This window comes from Equus asinus, chromosome 24 (genome assembly GCF_041296235.1).
Source record: "Equus asinus isolate D_3611 breed Donkey chromosome 24, EquAss-T2T_v2, whole genome shotgun sequence".
Lineage (NCBI taxonomy): Eukaryota > Metazoa > Chordata > Mammalia > Perissodactyla > Equidae > Equus > Equus asinus.
The window spans coordinates 28684306-28711775 of NC_091813.1; the positions used below are offsets into that span (position 1 = coordinate 28684306).

At 44.3% G+C, this 27470-nt stretch overlaps 1 long non-coding RNA gene across 3 annotated transcripts in view; it reads left to right on the forward strand.

Annotated features, from left to right (window-relative positions):
* LOC139041821 (uncharacterized) overlaps nt 1–24541 on the forward strand; it is a 46326-nt gene extending 21785 nt beyond the window's left edge. For all 3 annotated transcript variants that reach the window (XR_011497795.1, XR_011497796.1, XR_011497797.1), the window contains exons 2-4: nt 9560–9639; nt 12287–12364; nt 14969–24541. This is a non-coding gene — a long non-coding RNA (uncharacterized lncRNA). The remainder of the gene's footprint in view (nt 1–9559; nt 9640–12286; nt 12365–14968) is intronic.
* The last annotated feature ends 2929 nt before the right edge of the window (nt 24542–27470 follow it).

Sequence of the window (27470 nt, forward strand, 5' to 3'; positions counted from 1 at the left end):
TCCACAAGAGGACTTGCTGGCATTACTTATTGAGCATGTGGAGAGTCCAAAACACAATTATCCAAAAGAAAAAGAAATTAAAACCAAAAATTACCCAAAAGAAAAAGAAATTAAAACCAAAAAGAATCCAGGAAGGCATGGGTTGTGACACTCTTTCCAGGGCAGAGGGCGTGAGCATATCCCTGATTTGAACACTTTATTCTAATCTGCGATCATACAAAGTTATAAAATCAGTGGGGTCCAAGAAGCTGAAGAGAAGACAGAAGGAACTGAGCTCTAAAGGTAGATTTATTCTTTTTTTCCTCCTATTTTGACAAACTTTAAACTTGACAAAAGTTGCAAGAATAATACCGTCTACCTTGCAGCAAGATTCACTGTTACCATTTTACCACATTTTATCAATCTGTATCTATCTGTCTGTCTGTGTAGCTATCTATCATCTACCATTTGCTTGTTCCCCTATAAAAATTCAGCACTCCTTTCCCCAGAACAAGAGCATTCTCACCAATAACCACAAGTTTAACATTGATACAATGTTATTAACTAATGCACAGTCCATATGCAATGTGTAGAACAGGGTTCGCAAACTTTTTCCGTGGAGGGCCAGAAAGTAAATATTTTAGGAATTGCTGGTCTGATAGTCTCTATGGCAACTGCTCAACTCTGCTGTGCGAGAGCCGAAGCGGCTACAGACAACACATAACACAAGCGGGTGTGATGGGGTCCCAATAAAACTTTACAAAAACAGGTGGTGAGCTGGTTTAGACTCATTCTTCTGTTTTATTTCTTCAAGAATTGGTGGAAGATTATAATTTAGAGTTAGAAAATCTCACAATTCAAGGTTTATTAAAGAGATCATTCTTGGTTTTGAAAAGGTTTTGCCATGGATGACTGGACTGGATTACCCAATCACACATTCAATCTCTTACACGTCTGCATTTCTGTGAAACCAGTTCCTACAGATCTACCGATTAACTCTTCTTTGAAAAACATCAATACCTACTGTAAATATTACACAGCATTATCTTTCTTCATTGTTTTTGTAAATTATGGTAAAATACACCTAATATAAAATTTACCATTTTAACCGTTTTAAAGTGTACAGTTCAGAGGCATTAAGTACATTCACATTGTTGTGCAACCTTCTCCTCCATCCATCTTCAGAACGTTTTCATCTTCCTCGTCTGAAACTCCATACCCATTAAAAACTGACCTCCCATTCTCCCCTGTCCTCCCAGCCCCTGGCAGCCACCATTCTTTCTGTCTGTATAAATTTGATTACTCTAGGTACCTCATATAAGTGGAATCATACACTGTTTGTCCTTTTGTGTCTGGCTTGTTTCACTTAGCGTACTGTCTTCAAGGTTCATCCATGTTGTAGCGTGTGTCAGAATTTCCTTAGGAGAAGGGAGGAAAACTGAATTTCCTTCTCCTAGAAATTAGCTCAGTAGCAGATGTCACATAAACAATTGAGTCATCCCCCTTTCATCCCCTTCTTTCGGGGCTTCAGCACTTCTTGCCTGGATATTGCAATAGCCTCATCTCCTTGCCTGCAGATTTATCCTGCCCCATGGTGCCACCAGACTGATCTAGCTGAAACGCTGAATTGATCACATCACTTTCCTGCTCGAGACTTTTTTGTAGCTCCCTATTTCCTCCAGGACAAAGTCAAAGGCCTTAGCCTGGCATATGAGGCCCTCAATATCCTAGCTCTTACCCACCTCCACATCCTTACCTCCTACCTCCCAGCCTCTCACTTCATATTTCAGCAATACTGAGCTGCTTCTTATCATTTCCTCCTCCAAAATAAATAAAAATGATAAATGATGCTGTTTGGTGTCCCTAGGTTTGGCTCACTGTGTTTCTTCCATCTGGCTGGAAAGGTTTTCCTCCCTTCTCCTTGCTGGATTATATGCACTCATCCTTCAAGACTAAACTTCAGCAGCAACACTTCCAGGGAGCTGAGCCCTGACTCACCCCCTCCCCTCCTCCCTCCAGCTGTGTGCCTCAGAGCATCCTGTATTTATCTCTGTCCTAGCATCATATTGAAGTTGTCTCTGTAAGTTTGTCTCCCCGAGCGATTGAACCTCCTAAAGGATAGGGGCCATGCTTTTGTCATCTTTCCACTCCCAGTGCCCAACAGAATGCCAGATATCTAGTAGGTACTTCAGAAATGTTTTCTGAGTTGGACAAAATCACAGGTTCCCAGAAGGGCATACTAAGCTCTTTGTGAGCGGCTCCAATGTATCTGACCAGATTCATGTCTCTCCCTTGCCCGTGGGACCAACCACACCTAATGCCACGCTTCCCTAAGTAAACCATGAACTTCCATGCCATTGCTCATTATCAACTCTGTCTCTCTGGAGTTCCTTACACTTCCCTTCCTAAGGACCTCCTAGTCACCCTTCAACCCAGCCTAAATATCTTCTACTCTGAGAAGATGACTCTGAGATCCCTGACTCTGCCAAACAGAAGGAATCTTCTGCTTTTCTGCTCTCCATAGCATGGAATAGCCTTATTACAGACAAGATTACAGTATTATTTTGTAAGTAACTTATGTATCTGTCTTTTTCCATAGACTGTACTTTGAGTTAAGGGACCCTGTTTTATTCATCTTTGTGTTTCCAAAGCCTAGCACAGTGCCAGGCACATAGCAGGTGTTCAAGAAATGTTGGATAAATAAGTGGATGAATGAATGGTTATAGACATTTGATCACTATAGTCTGAGTGGGCACAAAGAGAATCTGATTCAGTTTGTTTTCACACCAGGATAATGTGGCCTAAGTCAGTGTCTAGGGCTCAGATGCTGAAAGCATTTTCTCTCCCCCAACATAGCCATTTGTTTTTGAGGCTTTTTGTAGCCCTGTCCCTTCATAGATTTACATGGGGATGGAGGGACCTATCCCCTGGCCCCCAAAAGGAAAAATAAAGACATAAAACTATGACTGATGGCCTGTAGGATCCAAGATCAAAGTTTGAGGGAGAAGACAATAGGACCTCTGGTAAGAAGCTCACCGTAGGGAGGGTGAATCTGAAGAGGTGAGCTGGGCTCGGTACCGGGGTCTGCATCTTGGCTGGGAAGTGCCGATTTGAGGAAAGATACTAGCACGGGAGACAGCTACCTGTTGCCAGGGAAGAGCTTTGGGGGGAAATGGCTACAAACAAGGCAATTGAAAGAGCTGTGATATGCAGGTGAAATGCTGTGGTATCTGGGGCCCAGTAATGTTGCTGTGGGTCATCCCTGGAGAGAATAACAGGAAGGAGCATCTACACTCTTACCACCAGGAATTACAGTGGTCCAGGAGAATTAGCAAAGGTCTGCCCTGAGGTTGGTGACGGTCAATGGCTCTGTGCTAGCAGGGTTGGTGACAGTAGTGACAGCAAGGCATGAGGGTCAGTGGACAAGTGGCTTGGACATAGCCTATGGCTGGACTGCTGGGTGCTCAGCCTGGAGCTCAGTGAGCTCCTGTCCATGGAATGCTGGCAGAGCGGGCGGCCAGAGTGGACCTGTGATGGGGCAGTCAGGCGCACGGGGCTCTGCTTGGATTTCTGGGGCCACTCCAAGGAAATGATAATGAAGACTAGTTCATAGATACATGAAAGCAGCTCTGGGGAAGTTCTGAAATATTTGGAAAGAGCTACTGTGGAAAAGACTGGAATTCTTGTTAGAAGCAATGCGGATTCGAAGTCCTTGTAATTTAGGCCTAATTGCAAATATGACCTCTCTTGTTTTCGCAAGTTGGTCAAGCCAGGGGCCCAGTGATTATATAACCAAATACAGGCTTTTAACTGTTTAAATGAAAAGATGATGCAACTACAGAAGGAAATTATCACCCAGGACGGACAGGAGCAGAGTCTGTTCATCCCTGTGGACTTTTTCACGTGGAGCTGGGTGGTATATGATTCTATTTCCTTGTGGTCGGTTGGTTGTGTTTGCTCCCGCCAGTGCAGTTTGTAAAGGGCCTGTGTTCAGAATTCCTCAGTCTGATGGGCCACCTACTGGCAGATGCATCCCCAAGGCTGCAGCCAGGGTCTTGACCTCCCACTTGCTGATCTAGAGGCCTTGGAGCATCATTCCCCTCTCCCTGACCCAGGGTCCCCAGCTCAGTGATTTGCCACCCCTCCACCGTCCCCTCCTCTCACCATCAGCTTTGCCAAGAGATCCCCTTCCTGCCATCCATTTCCCTTACACTCTGCGCCCTGTGAACTTGAATTACAATAAGCTTGAACCACAGACCAAAAATCTAAATGTCCTTACCACAAAATCTCATAAATTGCGGGCTTGGCTCCTTGGGAAGTGGTGGGCATGACTTCTTTCTCCATATTTAAGATCTCATGGAATTAATCTCTGAGGAATGTATTGAAGGAGATGGAAACAGAGTGGACGAGAGACCCAATGAACTGTTTTCCTCCTCAGTCTCCAAGATATTTACAACAAATCATGTGCAACAAGTGAAGAAAAAAAAAATGAAAGAAAAAAAGAAAAGAAACAAGGACATTCCCTTTGTCTCCTCTCGTGGGGGCTGCTTCATCGTAGAGGAGTGAGTTATTGTGAACCTCAAGCACGCACTTGCGAATCTGTGCTTCTGGGAAGCTTTGAGCTCTTCCCATAAAGAGCTGAGAGGAACTGTGACTAGAAACAATCTCACAACCAGCAGACCCTGGGACTGAATGAATTGAAAGAGATGCCTTTCCACTTTAACTTTTTCTCCACCCCCAACTCCACGTTTAAGGAAAAAAAAATTTTTTTTTTTTTTTTGAGACTATACCAGACTAGTAGTTAATAGAACAGGATAATTCTGGATACAAGGCTCTGCAAAATAGGAGAGTATAATGAGAGGCATTTGAATGGATGTCATTGTCTTTCACAAAGCATGCTTTTGTCTCATTGTTTTCACCTAAGACTTCTTGCAAAACAACAGGCTTTGAAAGTGCAAGATATGCTGCTTAACTCTTGAAGACCTGACAGACATCACACCTCTTCCAGGAGGATTGTGACTGGAGCTTCAATCATTTTCCCCCGGTTTCTATGCCGTAGCACGACAATTAAAAAGAACTGTTAGCTGACTCCCCTACACCCAGTTCCAATTGTGTCGGAAGGAACTAAAAATACCCCGTGGTCAAACTAGAGAGAGTCCTGCTTCTAACCAGCCTGGGCCGAGCCTGGGCCGAGAGGAGCTTGGGGGAGGGAATATTACCCACAGAAACAACGGCGAGATGACACAAAACCATTGCATGAAATTTCCTTCAGCTGAAAAGGCTGAGACCTCTGTGTGATACTACACTTTGGGTGAAACAAGCAAAAAAAAGGCCATTTCTAAATATAGCCAGCTTTTGTAGGCTATATTTAGTCACGTTTCTACTTAGTAAAAATATCACACTGTATTTGGGCAGAAATTTTCACCGTGATTCTTTTTTCTTTCACTTCCCCTTATTGAAAGCCCTGGTGACACAAACATTAAGACATCTAATCAGGAGACCTGAGCAACTCTTTTGGGTCATGTGCTTATTCGCTTAATAAAAATTTATTGAGGACCTGAATCAGGGGTTGTTCCAAGGCTCTGCTTTTAATCAGTGTTCATTAGAGTCTTTTGTTCTTGGCGCTCTCCAGGAAATCCCCACATAGGAGGAAAAAAGGTGACCGTCCTGTACCGTGTATGCGTGTTATAGAGGAGTGCGCGGGAAACCAAAGGGAGATGGCCACCGTCTCTGTTTGGCAGGGCTCTTGTGAACTTTGAATGCGATAATACATGTTCCACATTTAAGCAGAGTCTGGCATGAGGTGCGTACTCAATAAACATTAGCTCTCTTTACTAGTAGTAGAGTATTTCCATGTAATTCACACAAGTATATTTGTATACCAAATGTACGCTTCATGTCATAAAGGCATAGACTTGAAAGAATAGTCTTTGTCTTTTAGCATTAAAGTATCCACAATGCTATAACTGGACAGGTCCCAACTGAAACAAGAGTTGCTTTCTTCTTTCTTTTTTTCCATTGTGGTGAAACATACACAACCTAAAATTTACATTTTAACCATTTTTAAGGGCACAATTCATTGGTGTCAAGTACATTCACGCTGTTGTGCAACCATCCCCACCATCCATCTCCTGAACATTTTTATCTTCCCAAACTGAAATTCCATCCCCATTAAACAATAACTTGCCATCCTCCCGCCCCTCCCCCCAGCCCCTGGCAACCACCATTCCACTTTCTGTCTGTACGAAGTTGACTACTCTAGGTGACTCATCTAAGTGGACTCATACACACTGTTTGTCCTTTTGCGACTGGCTTGTTTCACTTTGCATGATATCTTCAAGGTTCATCCTGTTGCAGCATGTGTCAGAATTTCATTCCTTTTCAAGGCTGAATAAGGAGACTTCGTTTTAAAATTGAGGTATTTTGGGAAGACCATATGGCTATAGCTCACCCAGGCGATTATTTCCAATCCTCTCTTCTCTCTCCTAGGCCTCATTGTATGAATATTCTAATGAGATCTAATGACATGGTTTCCCCATGGTGTCCTTCCACCAGGAATGGCTTTGCCCTTGAACTTGGGCTCTGGAGTCAGATAGAATGATGTGCATTTGCATCTGCATTCTGCCACTTAAGAAATGTATTACCTTGGGCATACAGTTAGGTTAGACCATATGATATTATGGATATTTCATAATTTTTAGATATAAAAACGACCATTTCATATGGCTCCACCTAACGCTTTACCTCTGTGCTCAATTATCTTATGTAAAATATAGAGTTAAAAACAGTGCTTGCCTCATAGAGGTGCCGTGAGAATTGAATGACACGTGTGGGTGCAGTTTAGTGGGGGCGTGGCCGAGAGTGCCCTGTGGGGAACAGTTATAGGAGCTGTAGTCACGGCCCCCTGGGGGGAGGAGCTCTCCTCAGGAGTCCGAGGTCTCAGGGGTTTCTTGCTCCCCTCTTTTGCCACTTCTCCCGCAGCTGACTGACTGTATCTTCGTCATCAGCTCAAGGGCATGACAGTCAGCCTGGAATGAGAGCAATTTTTCTGACACTTCATTTTAGAGGGCATAGAGCACTGCACAAAATAAATACTATTCCCTATCTTCATGGGGTTAATGTTCTGGTCGGGGAAGAAGAAAACAAGAGAAGTAAGAAAAATAGATGATGTGTAGGAAAACTAAGGTAGAGGAGGAGGATCTGAGGTGTCAGGTGACACTTTAGATGACAGAGGACACAGTGTCCTTTTTATGCTACTTGAACAGGTTGGATGTTGACCTCCCTTCCGGCCTTCCCCGGTACCACCCGCCTCCCCCTCTCCCTCCCTTCTTTTCTTCTCTCCCTCTTTCCTCCAGGTTGGATCCTGGGCAGCTCTCCTGGCTTACTTGAAACTGCTTTTCAAGGGCAGCTGCATGCTGACTCTGCAGAGTTCCCGGAATTAGGAATTCCATGAGAAGGCTCCCCTCACCAGGCCTGTCGTGAGATGCTGTGTTCAGCTGCGGGCTCAGCGTCCATTATTAATCTGGCTATCTTGGGCTTTAACAGCCTTCATTCTGCATTTTACCCTTTCACAACTCTAAAGTCTCCAAACATCTCCTACTCGAGGCCTTCAGTCTCCTTGCCAACCAATTCCCCTTCCTGAATCTCAGGTCATTACATGACCACGCCATCAGCAAAACGGCAGCATTTCCTCATCTGAGCTGTTTCCTCCGGCTCTAGCGGGGCCTCATGGTCTTCTGCCTTTCCCCACAATGTGCACGAGACTCTCCGGGGCCTAAAAACCACCTTAAGAAAAACACAGATAAGATCACAAAAATTAATCTATTAAGGGGCCAGCCTGGTGGCGCAGTGGTTAAGTTCGTACGTTCTGCTTTGGTGGCCCGGGCTTCACCGGTTCAGATCCTGGGTGCGGACATGGCATCGCTCGGCAAGCTATGCTGTGGCAGGCATCCTACATATAAAGGAGAGGAAGATGGGCACGGATGTTAGCTCAGGGCCAGTCTTCCTCAGCAAAAAGAGGAGGATTGTTGGTGGCAGATGTTAGCTCAGAGCTAATCTTCCTCAAAAAAAAAAATTAATCTATTAAAACATGTATATTTCAATACTGCTTTTTGCCTAACATGTGTGGTTTGTTCTTTTTTATTTTGAAGCTCATGCTCCAGGCAGGTAGATGTGTCTGGGGGCCTTCAGGGAGGGCTGGGGGTGAGAGCTCACGAGGCTCTGCTTCCCACCTTACAGACGTGTAGTTTGTTCTCAGATTTTCGAGAGATTTGCCATGGAGAGTGGCGGCCGTTGTCCTTGCGACGCTGCCTCTTAGGTTCACCGCTGACTCAAGCTTTTGCTCAGAAAATGCTCCCTCATTCCTAATGGCTGCTCAGTCAGGAAAATATTATTTTCAGATGTTTTAAATTTGTGCAGCGAGAAACATATGTCCTGCCATATGGTGCACAATAGGAGCTAGTTAAGGCCAAAGTGGAAACCAGAATTGGGAGTTTTCTTTTTTTCCATTTTGAAGTCAGACCCTGCAGGCCACATCTCCCCAATCAGCAGTCTAAGCTGTGCCCTAAATTGGCGGATGTGTCCTCACAGAGAAACTGTGTACACAAAGGAGACAACAGCAACCCCCTCATTCTCGCTAGCAATACATCCAATTAGGGGAGCTGCCGTGGTATCGCTGTACCCCACCTGGAAATCAAGTCACAGACAACCTTGCAAACGCTCCAAAGTCATGGGCACCATGATATCGAATGCTAAGATATATCTATCTGCACACTAGGATAGTCCTACTAAAGCTGCACGTGTGAAAATTTGATTGGCATAATTTTAATCATTAGTTTTGAAAATAAAGTTCTTAAAGTTATAGTAGCAACAGTGATGGGCTTTCACATTTAATCTGAGGAAGAAATGAAAGGGGCACTAGAATATGAAAAGGGGCATTAGTTTACCAGTCACTGACTCACTCTGCAAGTGCCCCCTTCAAGTGCAGTCCAGAGTTGGGCTCCATGGAGGAGAGATGTGTAAGATAAAGACCTGCTCACGAGAACACTGTCAGTCCACCTCACTCTTCACCTGCCTTTTCCTTTACGAGCTGTTTGGTTCCATTTGTGGAGCTGCTCCACATACCAGGCATTGTGTGATGAGCTCTCACAGAGCTCTCCCACGGAGGAGACAGGCAAGAAGATAGAAAACTGCCTTACATGAGCTAAGAGCTGTGATTTAGATCCCTGCGGGATGCTTAGGGAGCTCAGGGAGGTCATACAGACAGGACATAGGTCAGAGAGGGCTTCCCAGAGGTCATGGCGCCCATACTGCCTGAAGAAGTTTACTCGAAGTATATTCAATCACAGTTTAAGATGGTGATGCTCAGCTTCTGTCCCCATGATTCTGGGTTGGCAGCTGAGCTAACATCAGACTTGACTTCCCTGGAGCCTGTGGGCCATGGAGCCATGTGCCTCAAGCCTAGTCCCTGCCCTAGACAACAGAAGGCTCAGTTTGCAAGCTCTGCCCACACAGAACACCCCAAGGAATTCCTGTCTCCAGTCTGAGCGGTGGGTATCTCTACTCTTGATCTTCTTTGCAGAGCAAAGACATCTGATGAGTCTTAAGTCCAAGGAATGGCTTTTCCTTCCCAGCTCCAGGTACCAGCTCGGCCTCTTTCAGGTGAGTTGGGTGTCCTCTTCTCCTCCCTCCCACCAGAGGTGGCCACTCAGAATCTTAACATGACAGACTTACAATAGAAGAAAGTCCTTATGGGATACAGGAGGGAGACTGTTCCCTCAGTGGGAGTGTGTGTGTGTGTGTGTGTGTGGGGGGGGTGATGCTGTAGGAGTGAGGGCAGAGCAAGAGGGCTCTTGAACACTAGACTGAAGAGAATGAACAATAGGAAGCCATTGCTGTTCTTATCTATGGAATTAACATGATGAAAAATGGAGTTTTAGGAAAATAGCTCAATGTTGGGATGTAGGACGGATTGGATAAGGAAAAAAGACTAGAGGCAGCCAGACCAACTAGAGAAATAGCACAACGGTTCAAGTTTGGTATAATAATAGTGTTGGCCTTGGAATAGGAAAAAAGGGTGAAGCAAAGGAAGAAGTGGAAAGACTTGGAGGGAGATGGGAGAGCATGTGATAGAGAAAAGCAGCAATCAGTGGTGAGGAGTTCATGAAGACAACGGATCTGATTTAGCATAGACAGAGGGGTTGTTGTTAGCGACCTGCAGGAATAAGGTTTAACTATTATTTTAAAGCCCTGTGATAAAAATAAGGGCCATACCCTGAGTATGACCATGTGCTTTAGGACTGCGCATTTGTCTTTCTCGATTTTCCTCTTCTTCACGTCTTATGGTTCCCTGGCCTTGGGCTGTGGTCCCTGCCCTCCCTGGACACAGGCAAGCACACTCGTTCTCCACCTGTGCTCCACTAGGGGCCTGGGCCAGAAGCAGGAGGACAAGCAAAAGCAGATCATAACCTGGGTAGAAGCCTTGAGCTTTGAATAGTCTCGATTATATGTATTTTGGTAAAACACGTGGCTTTGTTTTAATGTAAAGTTTGAAGGGTAAATTTTTTAAATCTTAGACTCTTCTTCTTTGGAAAGTGGGATCAAATGAAAAATAATTCCAGGATGAATTATGGAAAAAGCAGTGTTCAAGTCTGAATTCACCAAAAACTTGTTTGAATGGCCAGATTATTTTGTAAATGTGTTGGTGTCTACAGTCAGGACTTCTTAGGCTCCAAATCATGTGACACCGTGGTTTCTAACAATTCCTTATTCTGAAATAGCAAGAGGGATTCTTGCTGTTCTCTAGGCGATTTCAGGTTTCTTTCCTGACACACCTCAGACAAGCTTCTTTCAGAGCACAGCCATGGACCCTCACGGAACTCCAGCTTTATTTCAGAAGGTAAAGCTTGTCCAGGCCAGTCTTCTTAAAGAACACAGGCCACTGCGTAGAATGCTTTGAGGTCCTGCATTACATTCTGAGTGCTTAAAAGCCCTCAAGTGGAAAACTCGGATCAGTCTCAAAGAACCAGCCATGTGTTGATAGCCAACTTCTCCGCACAATTTCTATCTGTTCTTTACTGCTGGACTAGCATGAAGGCAGTGCTGAACAAAAAGTAAGCATTATGTCTTTGCTGCTTTTTCAGTTTCTGTTTGGGGCCTTGCTGCTGTGTTAATCAAAGGCTCATGGGAAATATAACGTCTGGTGCTGGTACTCAGAGCGGAAGAGCTCCAATTGATTAGAACATGGAGGGCTTCTTGTAAATGCTATAAATTGCATTGTTGGGTTAGTGTAAAGTTACAAAAATAAAATGCCTAAGTCTGTTTCCTCAAACATTCAGAGTTAATATCCATCCTGTGGAGACGGAAAAATTGAAGGGGAAGTTGGGCAAGGTAAGGAATGTTCAGCTGGAATAAGAAATAGAATAACTCCTCTGAATAAGCTGCTTTTTTCCTCATAGAACTCATTTGAGTAAATCTTATATTTAAAGCTTTTAATGTTAAATTACAGATAATAGGCATTTGAAAACATTTATTGGAAAGGGGTTTCATTCAAGATGGCAGAATGAAACAATTTGAAGACATATTCTTATTGCTGTATATTAACATAATGAATTTGAGATGTTCAGTCAACTCCTTTGAAAGAGAGAATAGAAAAAGGGAGAGAGACAAAAGCAACGTTTCAAGAGGCAGCATAAACAGAGAACTCCCTTCACCTGGTCAATTATTTCAGGGCAAGAGATAAGCCTTCCTATTAAGAACTAGCATCATAAAAATTAGTTTGCGTGAGGAAATTAAACAGAAAAAAGGAAGGGAAAGCAGGAAGCAAGGGCTATTGAAAATGTTTCTCCATTTTTCTAATGATTCACTTCATTTCTTGGAAAGGAATGGCTGCCCACTGGTAGGCTGATCTACTTTAGTATTTACCTCAAAGTACAATTTTATTGCCTAAGTTTTATTAACAGAGTCCCAATTACTAAGGAAAAGTGAACAAGCATTAGAAAAATGGCAACTTTCTGATTATTAGTGACTGTGTTAGAGAAGATATTGTCAAATTTTTCTCATCACTTTTTCTGAGTGATGAGACGATCACTTGGAAAGATAACACAAATAAAGAGAACAGAAAAATCATGTAAGCCCAGAGAGTCAGTTCAAGCAAACTTTTTGGTTTTTTCCTATTTTAGAAAGTTGACTTGAGGTTTATATAGGAAATAAATTGTGTCCTCTACACTTGACCTCAGATGGTGGAAAATCACCTAACTCCCACCTCCCTAAATCCTTGCACTTATTTTCATGTTTCTTTTTAAAACAGTTTGTATAGATCAGAGAAGAGGAGTGATCACTCTTGCCCACAAGCACCTTCTTGAAGAGCGCCTCCCCAGTAGCAGAGGTGTGTATTTACTCACGCTGAGCGACTGGGGGTGGGAAAGGGGAAATTTCCATCTGACCTTTTCGCACATTCCTTTTCTGAAAGTGACTTTTTCAGTGTGAACTCTCTGAAGTGGTTGCATTTGACTGAAGTAATTCTTATTTTTAGCCCAATTAGTAGCGAACTCAAATTTACTATCATTGTATGCATGTGTGTTGGGTGTGGGAGATAGTGGTTTGACTCGTTGAGCTGTTACTGAAGTTCACTCACGACAGCCATATTGTTGGCTGGACCGTAGTTTTCTGGAAGGTAAAAATGAAAATAATCCCTGACTCTTAATATCTGGCAATAATATTTGTAAAGAAATTGTGACTTTAATCCTTATAATTGCTATTATTATTACTACTCGTACTACTTGTCTTTATGCAACAAATACAAGTCATTTTAACTTTATTTTAAAATATATTATTCTACCAGCCATTGAACTTCAAGGGCTGGACAGAATTAAGTATCATTAGCAAGAAAACATCAGAACTAGGCGGGAGAACCTTATGATCTGACTCCTGCTTGCTGTGTCTATTTCCTAAATGGAACTCACCATTCTCCCCACTCCTAGGACAGTGTACTGAGTTCACATCTATCTATGACATATTACTCAACAATAACCATGGCAGGCTGTGACTGAGACTTACAGCAACTGACATGTGGACAGCACTCCTCAGTGTTATAAGGGATGGTCTCTCATCTCCCATTTTGTTCTTGTTCATAAAATCCAATTAATTGCCTCTGGGTTGAAAGATTGGGCTTATGGAGAAAACAGCAGAGGCAGGGTGGAACTGCTGAAAATGCTGATTTGGGCCTTTAGAAGCAGATGTTTGTATCCTGCAGGGGCTGGGAAATCAGAGTGACAGATACAACGGGGTTAATTTATTACCTTTGGACCTGGTAGAGGCTTTGTCCAGAAGTGGGCAAGATCAGTGTTTCTCAAGCCTTAATGGGCTATGGATCATCTGAGGATCTTATAAAAATTCACATTCAGATTCAGAGGTAGAGGACTTGAGATTCTGCATTTCTAACAAGCTCCCTGGTGATGCCAAGAACTCTACTTTAAGTAGCAAGGGCTACAGTGGCTAATAGGAGCTTTACCTTTGGTAAGGGAAGAGCGAGTGTGTGCCAAGGTGTGTGGAGAGAAAAGACAGGGGAAGGGACTCTGGAAGGAAACTTGGAGCCTCAGCCCTGAGCTGCTGAAGGTCAGGGGAGTTGGGTTTTTGGAAAGCAGACCCAGTGGCAGGCGAGCCAAAGGCAGAAGTGGGCCAGGCTGGTCTTCTAAGACATTATTCTGGGGAGGCAAGTTGTATTAGATCAATGTGTGCAGGATAAGTGCAGCCATTTGATGTCATCTTTCTGATGGCCCCCCGGTTAGAAAGCTCTTTCATCGGGTGAAATAGGATTTAATACCCCCTAAAACTAATGGGAGAACCCATGTTGAAAATTCTTGTGCCAGTAGAGGGTAATAGTTAATAAAGAGAAGAGCTCTTGAAGTCAGATCTGGGTTTAAGACCCAGCTCCGCTAGTTACGAGCTGTTTCTGGCAAGGTCATTCTCTCTAAAACTCAGTTTCCTCCTTGGCAAAATAGGGCTAAGCAGCTGGTCATCCAGATGTAGTTCTCTTTGTGTCCAAGAGATCCTAAGCATCATGCTTGGTCTATCAACTTTATAGAGCAGATTTTCCACTTACAGGCACCAACATCCAAGCTGGGTTACACTCAGTGTGTTTATTTCCTTTCATCAATGGGTCCTGTACTTGTAATTCAGGCTTTGTTATATCGACTATCGCACTCCTTGCTGAGCAAATAAAAATGGCATATGAGTCTGTTTTCTAATCTACAGAAAGACCCTAAGATGAGAGTGAGTGTGGTATGTTTCAGGGACAAAAAGATTTCTGGCATGGTCCAAGTCAGGTGGGTAAGAAAGGATGATATGGGGTGAGATCTGAAACAGGTAGGGGCCAGTCCATGCAGGACTATGAATGCCACACAAAACATCTGAATTTTATTAAAGTAGCAGGGATGCAATTGAGATTATTTAGGTGCCTAATGATTACATGAAAATAGCAATGATACCAAACATTTACTGAAGGCTTAGCCTATGCCAGGCATGCTGCTAAGGGGTTTTATATATTATAACATTTAACCCTCACATTAACCATATGAGATGGTACTAGTATCACCTCCATTTTATAGGTGAGTAAGTTGAGGCTAAGGAGGTTAATTAAAATGCCCAAAGTCATCATCTGGCAATGAATAGGAAGCAAGATACCACCACACTATACCCTTCTAAATCCACTTCAGCCTATTTCTCTCCATCGTTTCCACTTGGGTTTATTTAATTTGCAATGATTACTGCTGGTCCTGGTACCTTGAGGCTGCTTGTCACCCAGGCTCTCACGCAGCCGTGGGTGTGGATGTGAATCCGATGCAGATGGAGCTCTCTTGGTAGCCATGAGAGAAGCACGAGCATCTTCTCACCTGGACCATCCTGTCATTTTCCCCATCTGCACATCTCTGCGTGCACAGGTGTCTAAGTGCCGGTATCTTCCTTATGACTCTAACCTTCCTCCCCTCAGGCCACAGCGAATCCCTGCCTTTCATTAGGTGGTGTAATGAACCCATCTGCCCAGCGGTGCCTCGGAGCAGCATCCCCTCACCACGCACATCTGTTCCTGCGAATCTGCAGCAAGCAACACCGACCTCTAAGGGATCGCGGGCACTGGGGGACTTGTTTTTATGTCAGCACACATTTCTCCCCTTCTCCCTGGCTAGCTATCTCCCTTTGTGTGGGATACCAGGGAGATACAATATTCCTGAGCATTTGGGGACAATTTTGAAGGGCAGTCCCATTGACAGGCCTCCTGGCGTGGATGAAAGATGACAGCAGGTATGAATTTTATGGATCAGATCAAGTGTCTCATTTACAACACATTGTCCTTAGAATGTCACTGCTGCTCACAAATGTGACTAATACAGGAAACTGTGAAGATCGGTTACTGGCAAGAGGAGGCCTGGTTTCTGACTGCAGGCCCCACGCTTCATTCACAAAGTTGAAAGAGCCACTCTTTAAATTCAAAGGGAAGGAGCTGCCATGGAGAACTCAAATGGCCAATCTCAGACCCCGCTTGGAGTTGGCAGAAAACAGCAGGATCAGACTCCTCTCCTGGTCCCCAACTGATGACAACTATTACTGTTGTACGGCTCCTAGGAATTGACATACGAAGATAGTCATCAGTGGTGTCAAAACAACGAGGATCAAAATAATCACTGCATACTGGGGCCCTGCCGGTTATGAGATGCAGGCATCATTTCTGGGAAGTATAGAGCGCATAAGGCCCATTGTCTTCTTAGTAATTGCCCTGGTCCCCAAGGGTCCTAATGGGGAAGGAGCTTAATGAGCTGCTAGAAAAAAGGAACTGAAACAAAATCTCTATTGTCTCGAATATAAGCAGAACGATCCCCAGGACAGAAAATCCTAGAATTATATGACAGAGTACTCACGACTGGTGAGAGGGAGATTCTATTACTAAGAGACTTATTTCAATATGGAAGCAATATACAGCCTTATTGAATACAGAACAAGCATCCAGCTTCATTCAACAAATATTTATTGACCAGGTATTATACCAGGCATGAAGGATAGAGCTGTGAATATGACAAAATACCTGTTCTCATGGGCTTACAGTTCTGTGGGGGCATAAGATAATAAACAAACAAGAAAACCATAAGAAAAAAGCTCTGCAGAGAGTGACTGGGTGGGGGTGGAGATTGGGGGTGGTCAGGGAAGGCCTCCTTGAGGAGGTGACCTTGAAGCCAATATCTGAATGTCAAGGGAGAGCCAAGTATACAAAGTTGAGGGGAAGAGCATCTCAGGTAGAGAACTCGCTTCCAGGCTCTAAGATGACAGTGAGCTTGGTACATTTCAGGGATAGAAAGATGCCTGGCCTGGTTGGAGCAGGGTGAGTGAGAAAGACTGACGGGGCGTGAGATCTGAGAGACAGGTGGGGCCAGATCGCTAGGGCTAGATGAGCCATAGAAAGGATTTGAATTTTATTACAAAGATGTTGGGAAGCTACTGGAGGGGCATTAAGCAGGAAAGTGACATGATCCGATGAGTATAGTGTTTTGAAAACTTTTTATTTTGATATGATTTCAAACTTACAGAAAACTTGCAAAAATAGTACAAAGAACTCCTATAAACTGGCACCCAGATTTACCAGTTGCTTACATTTTTGTACCACTTGTTTATTATTATCTATGTATATTCTTCCAAGTATATATGCATATTTCCCCAAACCACGTGAAAATAAAGTGGAGACATCATACTCCTTTAACACTAAATACTTCAAAAATATATTTTCTAAACAACAAAAATATTCTTTTATATAACTGCAGTACTCATCAAAAATTCAGAAATTTAGCATTTATCCACTATTATTATTCTAATCTATAGTCCATACTGAAATTTCCCAGCTGTCCGAATGATGTCCTTCATAGCTACTTTCTTCCAGGTCCCGTATCCAATCCAGGATCAAGTTTTGTACGCACTCTGACATGTGTCTCTAGTCTCCTTCAGTCTGGAACAGCCCTCAGCATTTCTTTGTCTGTCTTGGTCTTGATATTTTTAAAGAACACAGGCCAGTTATTTTGTACAATGTCCCTTAATTTAGGCTTGTCTGATTTTTCCTCATGATTAGATTCAGGTTGGTGTGTTTTGGCAGGAATGTCACAGACGCATTGCTATGTCCATCTTAGTGCATGATCTCCAGAAGCATATGATCTGGTTTGTGCCAAAACTAGTGACGTTAACTTTGATCACTTGGTTAAGGTGATGTTCCCCAGACCTCTCCTGTGTAAAGTCACTCTTTCTTGTTTTGTAATTAATAACTAATTTGTGGGGCATTTCTTTGAGACTATGTACATATCTCTTTGCTCATCAAACATTTACTTTAACCAGTTTTAGCATCCATTGATGAATTTCTAAACCCATCACTCCTTCTACATTTATTATTTTGAATTCAACTGCAGGGAAGAGCTTTCCTTTTTCTCATTTATTGTGCTAAAAAAGAGAATGTAGGGGGCAAGAGCAAGGCAAGGAGACCAGTTAGGAGGCTGTTGCACTAGTCCACACAGGGGTGGGCACGGCTTGTACCAAGGTGTGTCAGCAGAGGAATGGGGGAGAAATGGGTCAATTCAGGCTATGCTTTAGAGGTGAACTTGAGAGGTTTTGCTGATGGTTCGGATGTGGGGCTACGCAAAGAAAATTATCAAAGGTAATTTCCAGATTTTCATCATGAGCAAGTGGTACCATTTAATGGCACAAATTGGTGGTACCATTATGGTACCATTTATTGAGAAAGAGAAGACTGGTGGAGAAACTTCTCGAGTGGGAAAATCAAGAATAGTGATTGGCCGTGAGTTTGAGATGCTTGCTTAACATCCGTGTGGCAATGCCAAATAGTCCAAATAGCTGGTGCAAGGGAGAGGGATTGACTGGTCTACAGATGCTATTTAAAGCCATATACTGGGTGAGACTTCTTACAGAATGGGTGAGGACGTGGAAGAGAAGGGGTCATAGAACCAACCTTAGGCCACAGCACCAACCCTAGGCCACTCTGACACTTGGAGGTCAGAAAATGAAGCAAATTTGGAGAAAGAGCTGGACAAGAGGCAACCAGCAAGTGGGAAGCAGAACCGGGAGAATATTAATAGTCAGGAGAAGAAAGTTGTAAAAGGAGGGAGCGGTGAACTCTGCGGCCTTCTGCTGAGAGGCTGAGTATGACGAGGGCGGGGAATGCATGTTGGAGCAGGAAGGACAAGGGGAGGTGGAAGCTGGAGGGCGGTTGGTCTCTGGAGAGTGGGAACCCTGATCCTTGGTGATAGGAAGGAAGCCACTGAGGACATATGGTGGTAGTCATGGTGGTGAGGGAATGAGGAAGGCATTTCTGGTCGTTTCAGTTTTCTTGAGGAAGTGTGAGGCAAGGCCATCAGATACAGTGGGATGATGTGAAGAGAGAAGATATGAAATAGTCACTTTAAAGAATGGGAAAGATAACAGGCGTGGAGAGTGTGGTAGGGTGACCAGGCAGTGCTGGGGGCCAGTTGGAGATTTGTGGCCATGAATTAGAGTAAAACTAGTTAAGAAAGTCGTACTGAAAAGAAAGTTACAAACTATGTGTGTATCCCCTCATTGTTCTCAAAGCACTTCTCACATGCACTGACTTGTTTAACCATCAACATAATCCCGGGGCCTGAGAAGGTAGATGAATACCTGCCCTTTTTAGCTGTGCAAACTGTAGCTTCAAGAGATTAAATGTCCACCACGAGCAAACCATCTGACTCCCAAACCCGTGCTCATTCTATCACACCAGCATCTATGGTAGTGACTCAACACAAATGCGATCACAGAAACAAAGCATAACTCAGACCCGTGGCCATATCTGCTGTGAAAAGATTATAAAGGCGATGCTGTAGCAGAATATGGCTGGAGGGTTTGTTGACCGGTGATTTGTGATAGACTGACTGTTAAAAGATTCTTACAATGTGCCCCAAAGAAAAATACGGTTGGTAAGAGTGGATGATAAATGGTGCTGACATAGCATGGTGGTTAAGAGGGTGGACTTTGGAATAAAAATTACCTATGTTCAAAGCTCTACCAACTACAGGCTTTGTGATTTCAGACCAGTAATTTAACTTCCCAAACTCAGTTTACCCATCCGTAAGATGGTCATAATAGTCCCCTCCTTTATTGGGTTGTAGCAAGGGTTAAATAAAATAATTCATATACAGAGTATAGCAGAGTATCTCATATACAATTAGCGCTCATTAACGCTATACCGTTGTTATTACTAAATGCACTGTGAGGATGAGCTGCTGTAAATTGTATCAACAGATATTACAATGTGAACCCCAGCGATTATTTCTCAGAGGTGGGCTGATAAAGGAATTAACACAGTACTCTAAGGATAAACCTAAGATTATTTGGCATTACTGCCACCAAGTACATGAGAATAGAAGCTTAATTGGCAAGACAATAAATTTGGCCCATAAAACAAACATTTTGCTACTGGCTTAAAAAAAAAACACCTTTAAGACCTTATGCATATTTATTTATGCATATAAATCTCATTTAAAAATCTATACAGGAAATATAAGCAAATATGTAGCTCTGACAGAGAAACTACAGATAATATGAAAAACTACAAATCTAAAGTGAACACGTTGGGTCAGCAATGTGAGTGATTCTGATCTTACCATGGGAGCACTTTATATCACATTATGGCAACAGTTCAAAACACAAGGAGTTTGCTGGCTGCCTTCTCATCAGAAGAGCTGTAGTCTGTCCAGAGTGAATATGCTGGGCTTAGCTGACGAGCCCCATGCTATCTTATTGAGTTTCTATCATGGTCCTCCAAGTTATTGAAACAAGGTCATAATGCAGCAGTTCTGGTATTCCTGGTCCCTATGCAGGCTGAATGGTGGTTTATCCAGACCCAGTGTTATGCAAAATTAAAGCAGCAGCCTGCATAACTTACAGTAGAGGATTACATATGAATCCTGCGTTTTATGGAGCCTGACAACTTTTTCTGTAATTGTGCGCAATAATTCTATTGAATTAAAGTAGCAGAGCTGTGCTACGCTGCCCGTAAGACTATTTTACCCTTCCAGTCTGACTCCTGGAGGCATTAGGACCTAGGGGACAGGGTTTGCTGAGCTTAGGACCTAAGCTACGGAAGCTTCTGGTGTAGTCTCCCTCGGCCCTGAGCCTCACAGGTACCTGTGCAGCTTTAAAACTTAGTGATGTCCTGACCCCATCCGAGGCGCATGGAGTCAGCATCTTTAGGGTCGGAGCCCAGGCATCGGCGTGTTTTGAGTTCCACTGTAATTATGCTGTACTTGCGCACTCCAAAGGTCAAGGACTGCATCCACAGCAAACTTCCCAGGTTTCATAAACTACCATATGTGTGTGTATCATACCTTCGTAGATATATATGCATTTTCATGAAAATATTTGGGATTATTTAATGCCTACAAAGCTGATGCTCCTGAGAGTTTGATTAGGAAGTCAAAGTGTCTGTAGATTTTTCTGCTAGGTCAGCAAGGTATTTCAGAAGCTTATCGAAAAGCTCTTTATCAGATAAGAATGTTTTCAGCAGTAAGCAGCAGAAAAGCCATCTGAGTCACTTAAACAAAAGGAAAGGTATTTATCTTACAAAACTAAGATGTCTGAAAGTAGATAGCCCAGGGCTGGTGCAGCAGTTTAATGATGTTAACAAGACCCTAAGACTTTTTCTTGTTCTCTTCTGACATTCTAACCATGTAGCTTATTGCTTCATGACTACGTTATGGCTGCCTCCGCTGCAGGCATCATGTCCACATTCAAGGCGGGAGGAAAGAAAGAAAGAGGGGTGCCAGCCATGTCTTTATCAGGAAAGAAGATCATTGCTCACATCTCTTTGGCCAGGACTGTGTCTTATGACAATCGTTTGCTGCCTGGGAGACTGGAAAAGTGACTATTGCTTTTCTTGCCTTCATAGTAAAGGAACAAGGAGGAAAGAAGGTTAGGTAGGAATGGCCAGCCAATGCCAACTGCCATATTTTGATTATCCATATGCCTAAATGATTAACTTCCCCAGCATCAGGGAAAGTGTCTTAACACACCTCTCCGAATCATTAGATTTTTCTTATTACCTTTACTGTCCTTATTTTCATTAAAAATGGCGACAGCAGCTGCAACTACCATTTATTGACTACTTACTGTGTGCCAGGCATGTGCTCGCTGATTTTTCTACCTTGCCTCCAATCCAGTTACAATAATCCTCGCTGCAAGGGGAAAATCATTGTCCCTATTTCACAGAAGAGGAAACAGCCAGCCTTTCTGAGGCTCGAAGAGGGCAAATGGTTTGCCCAAGGCCACATACTAGGAAGTGATGGAGTCAGCATTTGAACTTGTCTAAACGGCTCTAAAGCTTATGCTCATCCCAACACAGACGCTGCCTCTATACCAGGATCAAAAACAGACTTAACTGAGGCACACACATGAAGGAATATAGATTTTTCATAATCACTACACATTATTGTTATAGTAGGCTCCATCTATTAGCCACTTGCTGCCCCTTACAACCCCTTGAAGTTATTTAAGAAAAAAAAAAAGTCACCCTCATGTTGAAGACTTCTCCGGAGTGACGTCGGTAACTGAGCCGGGGTGGGCAGATGGTCCTGGGACCCTCCTGGCCCCGCATGCACACTCTCTCTGTGGTCTCCTGCTCCTTCAGTGGGATGCCCTGCTTGGCAGCTTCCTGTTGCCATCTTTCCAAGAATTCGGCAAGGTCACTGGGAAATACGGGAGGGAGGATGGTGGGGTCGGGAGAGAAAGCACTATGGTCATATTACTTCTCGCATAGAAATAGATTTTATAGTGACAAGGTCACGCCTTGATTTCTGGGGAGACCATGACTGGGCAATGGTGCTCTGTGAAAATGAGCAGGGAGCTCCGCCTGGCCATTTGGAAACCCTCGGATCCAAGCCTATGGGAGGCTGGCTCCGGGAGGGAACCCCCCTCAGGCAGACTGGGCCCTTCTTGTTCAAGTCTGATTCACAGAGGATGTGCCAAGGTGCAGCAGAGAAACCGACCTCCAGCAGCTTCCTAGATGGAACTTGCTGTAAAAGAAGAGCCAGAGGGACTTGCGAGGTTTTCCTTCTGCTGCACAAAAGCCCTGGGGACATTCTCTACTGGGTTTATAAAGCCAAGATTCTCAAGCTTCAGAGACCAGCCTCTCATGGCCTTGAGGTCCTTGAGGTCCTTGCAGTGCGGTCCCTTGAATAGTCAGAGGGGAGGTGGGGGGCATGGATTTTGGGAGAGATCTATTTCAAACCGTGGCAGCCCCGCTAAGTATAAGAGCCTGTATCTGCAGGCTAGTCGGTGCTTAGAATTCTCTTAAGACTCCAGGGCAGCTCAGAAACATTTTCCTGATTTTGACTCTTGCAAATAGTAGGTGTTGCTTGTGACCGTGCAATCATTGCTTACTCTGAGGAGGCGGATGATCAAAGGTGACCCAGGGACAATGCCTCTTCTGTCAACTAAGGAGCTCCCAGTAGCCCCTGGCTCCTTTGGATTGGTGCAAGCCAGATCAGGACTTTCTTTCAGGTAACCCAGGTGCGTATTCATGAGGCTTGGATGGCTTAGGCTGTCAGCCCCCGTAACAGGCCCTCAGGGACTAAGGACCACAAATGCACACATATTCTTCTCTTGGCCGTGGCCAACAAAGAAAATTCTTTGGTTCTGCCATTTCTCTACCTTACCTGTGGCGTGTTCATTCCCTGGCAAGGAGTCCCACCTACAAAAGCTGGCGGAGTGGGGTGTGTGCTGGTAGAATCTCTACACGCAAAGGTCGGTCTGGAGTTCTGCCCTGACTTCACAGCTGGAGATGAGCCACATTCTGCTTTTAGACTCTAAAAGAGTCCCACATCACTTGGTTCTAATAATGGGGCCCTGAGGTCTCTAAATTCAAAAATGTATAAATCTTACTTGTCTCCTTTTCAAAGGCTAACAATTCAGATAAGGCTGTAAAGATCTGAGGTCCTCTGAGCCAATCCTCCAGGCTCGAAATCCTCTTTGGCTTCTCTTGCAAAGCAGCAGAGGACTTGGGGTTTATCAAGTTTTCCATTTCTATTTTTGTCTCCCTCTGAAGGAAATAACCTGAATCTCATGGCTTCTGCCATCATTTCATCCAGTATGTCCATGTCTTATTCCCCCTTGCTCTCTTAATTCTTCCTGACTTTTTGCTCTTTTGAGAAGATCCTTAGAGTAGAGATGAGAAATGGACCTGCTTGTCCTAAAAATGGGCTGCCCTTCCCCAGGAGGCAGAAACAAGCCTGACGGTTGGGGATGTGGTGTCTTACTTTCTGAGTCAGTTCGCATTCAGCAAGTTTCTTGGTGATATCACCATCTTTGTCCTCTTGTCTAAGGCAATTCAGCAGGAAATTAGCAGTATGACGCCTTCCCATGAATGTGGCAGGATGGGGGGACTGGTTTACCACAGACCTCCAACAGGTGTGGTCATCTGAACAACGTAATTGGGTTGGGACTTTTTTTTTTTAACTATAAAGTCAACATACGCACTCCAGTGGCAGGAACAGAAGGTCCCTGAAGACCTTTAGGGGCAGATACATTTGGAGAGGTCTTTTCAGCTCAAGATATTTCTCCTTTCTCTGGGAATGCCCTTCACCTTCCCATCTTGTCCACAGGAATGGGCCTCCAGAAACCGTGCTTTGTTTTTTTGACGCTGCCTCTCCTAGGAGTAATAATTGATTTGAACAGGGTGGATGGCTGGGCTAATCTGGATCAGTTAGACTTCTCTTCTGTGGATTTAGAAGTAGATTTCTGAGCCACTCTCTGTGGTAATTGGAAATCTTTCCTCAAATCTTACTTTTTCAGTGGGGTCCACTCTGATCCATATTTAAAACTGCATCCTGCCTGCCCACCCATCCTGCTCCTAATCCCCCCACCTCCTTACTCTCCTCTGCTTTTCTTTTTCCACATTTTGCTCATCTAATGTGCTATTGTATATGCTCATTGATTATGTCTGCAGTCTCTCTCTTGCAGTAGAATGTCAACTCCCTGAAGGCAGGGCTCTGCCTTGTTCACTGATGCAGCTGAGCACCTGGCCCAGTGCCTGGCACATACTATATTTAACAAATAATAGTTGATTAAATGAATGGGAGCTGTGGAGTGGTCATATTCTGTTCTATGGTCTAGAGAAGCAGGAGAAGTCAGTATGCATAGAGAGAAGAAAGAAGCAGACTTACAGGGAGAGGTAAACAGGTGAGCTAGAGCTTTCTCTGTGGGCCTCAATGCCTTCTTGAGTCTAGGATTCCCTCCCGTTGGGTTTCATGAGTCTTTGGAAACAATTGCCTCCCTTGCCTCTTAAGCTACAGTTGGTTTCTATGTCTCTCAACAGAAGGACCTTGATAATTACACGAACAGACAAAAAGCCCAGGCTTCCTAGAGCTTGCATTCTAATGGAGGGAGACTGACAATGAAAAATAAGTGGACTATATGGTTATGTCACATAGTGATAAGGACTAGAGAAAACTGAATCAGGAAAGAGGGAGCATGGATTTCTAGAAGGAAAGCATTTAAAATTCTAAGTAGAACTCCCAACTTAAAATTTTCAAGAAATGCACCCCCAAGAATGTCTTATTTGAGCCAAAACCCAAAGCAGATGACAATGCAAACCAGGACTGTATGTGAAGAAGAGCATTCCAGGCAGAGGGAACAGAAAGTGCAATGGCTCTGAGACAAGTTTAGGAAGAGGGAGCAGTCTGGTAAGTGGAGAGGAGAGTAGGACAGAGAGGCAGATGGGTCGGGAGGGGCCCTGTGGACATTGTAAGAAGTTTGGCCTTTACCCAGAGTAAGATGGAAAGCCACTGCAGGTTTTGAGTAGAGGTTTAAATTTTGAAAGGACCCCACTGGCTGTTGTAGGGGATCTGTGTGGGGGCAGTGGTGGGGAGGGTCGAAGCAGGAATCCTAGTAAGGAGCGACTGCGATAACGCAGGAGAGAGAAGGCGCCTCTGCAGGGGGTGGCGGTGGAGGAGGTGGTGAGAAGTGGCCCAGTTCTGCACATAGAAGGCAGAGCTGCGCCTCCAGCACCCGAGGCCCCATTATTTCCTGGAACAGTAGGGGGTCTCCTCTAGGCTGTGTGAGAGCGGCTGGGCTGTTGATCCACTATCCTGCCAAGCCCCCAGCACCCCCTTCATGCACCCCCAGCCATGGCCTCTACTGGGTGAGCCTGAGCCATATCCACCAAATAAAATCCTGGCGAGGCTGCACACTTTTCCCACCTCAAGGCCACTTGTGGGCTGTTTGCCAAAAGAGGAGCTTTTTCCCGCTTGTGGATGTGGCGTGGGAGAAACAGACCAGGAGCCGGAGATGCAGATGTCGTCCTGTGTTTGGCTCTGACTCAGACCTCAGTTTTCTCATCTGTGAAATGAGGGGTTTGACTTCCAGGATCACTCATGGTCCCTTCTAGCTCTAACAGACTGTAATTCTGCAGATCTGAGGAACGAGTGAGTCCATCACTGAACCCAGGTCAAAACCAAATTCTCCATCATAAGTCATAAAATTAGTGATGAATCAGTCCAGTGGTTACCGGAGGGAAGTAAGGAGCTCAGCCCTGCCTTAGCTCTCAGCTACTAGAAAATGGTCTGTGATACGTTACTAACTGGAAAGAAAACAGGTTCCCAAACTGAAGCTTAGATTCCATTTATGTAACGCACAAAGAGTGAAATATACCAGGGTGTTAGAAGCGTTCTTGCGGGGGAGTAACATTGTAGGTTTTATTTTTTTCCTGGAACTATTCTACATTTTCCAAATCTTTTAATATAATTTAATACATGTATATATACATAAATTTGTGTACATTCATAAGTGTGGTCTTTATATATTTTTGCCTTTTTTTAATGCTTTTTGGTGAGGAAGATTGGCCCTGAGCTAACATCTGTTTCCAATCTTCCTTTTTTTTTCCTTTTCTTCCTTTTCTCCTCAAAGCCCCAGTACATAGTTGTAAATCCTAGTTGTAAGTCTCTCTGGTTCTTCTATGTGGGACGCCACCACAGCACGGCTCGATAAGCGGTGCATAGGTCTGTGTCCAGGATCCGAACCCGCAAACACCTGGCTGCTGATGTGGAGCACGTAAACCCAACCACTCTGGCCATGGGGCCGGCCCCCTCTTTTCCTATTTTGATTGCCCCCTCCTCTGCCTTTTCTCTCTGCCACCCTCTGTGTCTTGGCAAATCCCTTCCCGTGGCCCAGAAACCTGTTTTCTACAATGAACATCATCCATTCATTCATTTAAAAAAATGACTTCAAGGGCCGGCCCAGTGGTGCAGCAGTTAAGTTGGGACGTTCTGCTTCCACGGCCCAGGGTTTGCCAGTTTGGATCCCAGGCGTGGACCTGCGCACTGCTTATCAAGCCATGCTGTGGCAGGCGTCCCATGTATAAAGTAGAGGAAGGTGGGCATGGATGTTAGCTCAGGGCCAGTCTTCCTCAGCAAAAAGAGGAGGATTGGTGGCAGATGTTAACTCAGGGCTAATCTTCCTCAAAAAAAAAAAAAAAAAATGCTGCAAGAAACAGTCTTGAAGCCTCCACCTACCATGGGAATCATAGTGGCTCTGACCTGTTTTTGATACTCTAGGGAAAGGGGTGGGTGACAAAACCAGAGACAAGAGCATGGGGAGATTTCTGTTTGTTTCCTGAATGAGTATTAAAAACCTTAGACTAACAGGATTGTTGTAAAATGACTAGCCAGCTTCGACAGCAGGGTAGTTTAGACTCTCCCATCAGACTTTCACTCAGGGAAAATTCCCCCTGGACATACAGGTTGTTAACACGTAGTTCTTGGGAAAGGACTAGGGAGGCTGCATGTGCAGTGTTAGGGCAGGAGCATGCTTATTCCTAGGTAAACTGCCCTGTAACTTGTTATAGAAGTTGCACTTAAGAGATCCCCAATTGGTCATCCAGCCTAGAAGGCAAGTCTGTGGCAGACAAACCTCACCAGCCAGGAACAGGATGTATGATGGGCCCCATGAGACTGAGCAGGATGTTGACAGGGTCACTTCCTGCCGAGGAGAATCACCTTGTGATACCCAGAGTACTAAGCTCTGCGCTACTTGGATCCTTTGACTCTTTCCTAGAACATATATTTTTATATATGCATATACTTACATGCATGTGTCTGTGTATACTTTTTCCTTCTTCCCTTTAAGCCCTCTGGCATGGACTTTGATGGTGATGAGAAGAACGGCTCGTGTGAACTGGAGTGTATGAACAGTGAACATGAGAGCTGCTCGTTACCCAGAGAAAAAGGGCCCAGGAGAAGGTCTGGGCAGCTAGAGCAGACACACTGAAAATCATGGAATTATACAGTCTGCTACCAGAAGAAAGTAGATATAAACATAGACTATAGCCATGGAGGGGCCAGAGGCCATTCATCCTGCCCCCCTCTCTTAGCAGGTGAGGAAACTGAGCCGTCAAAGAGAAAAACCCTGTTCTGCAGCAGCTCAGTGACAACTAATCA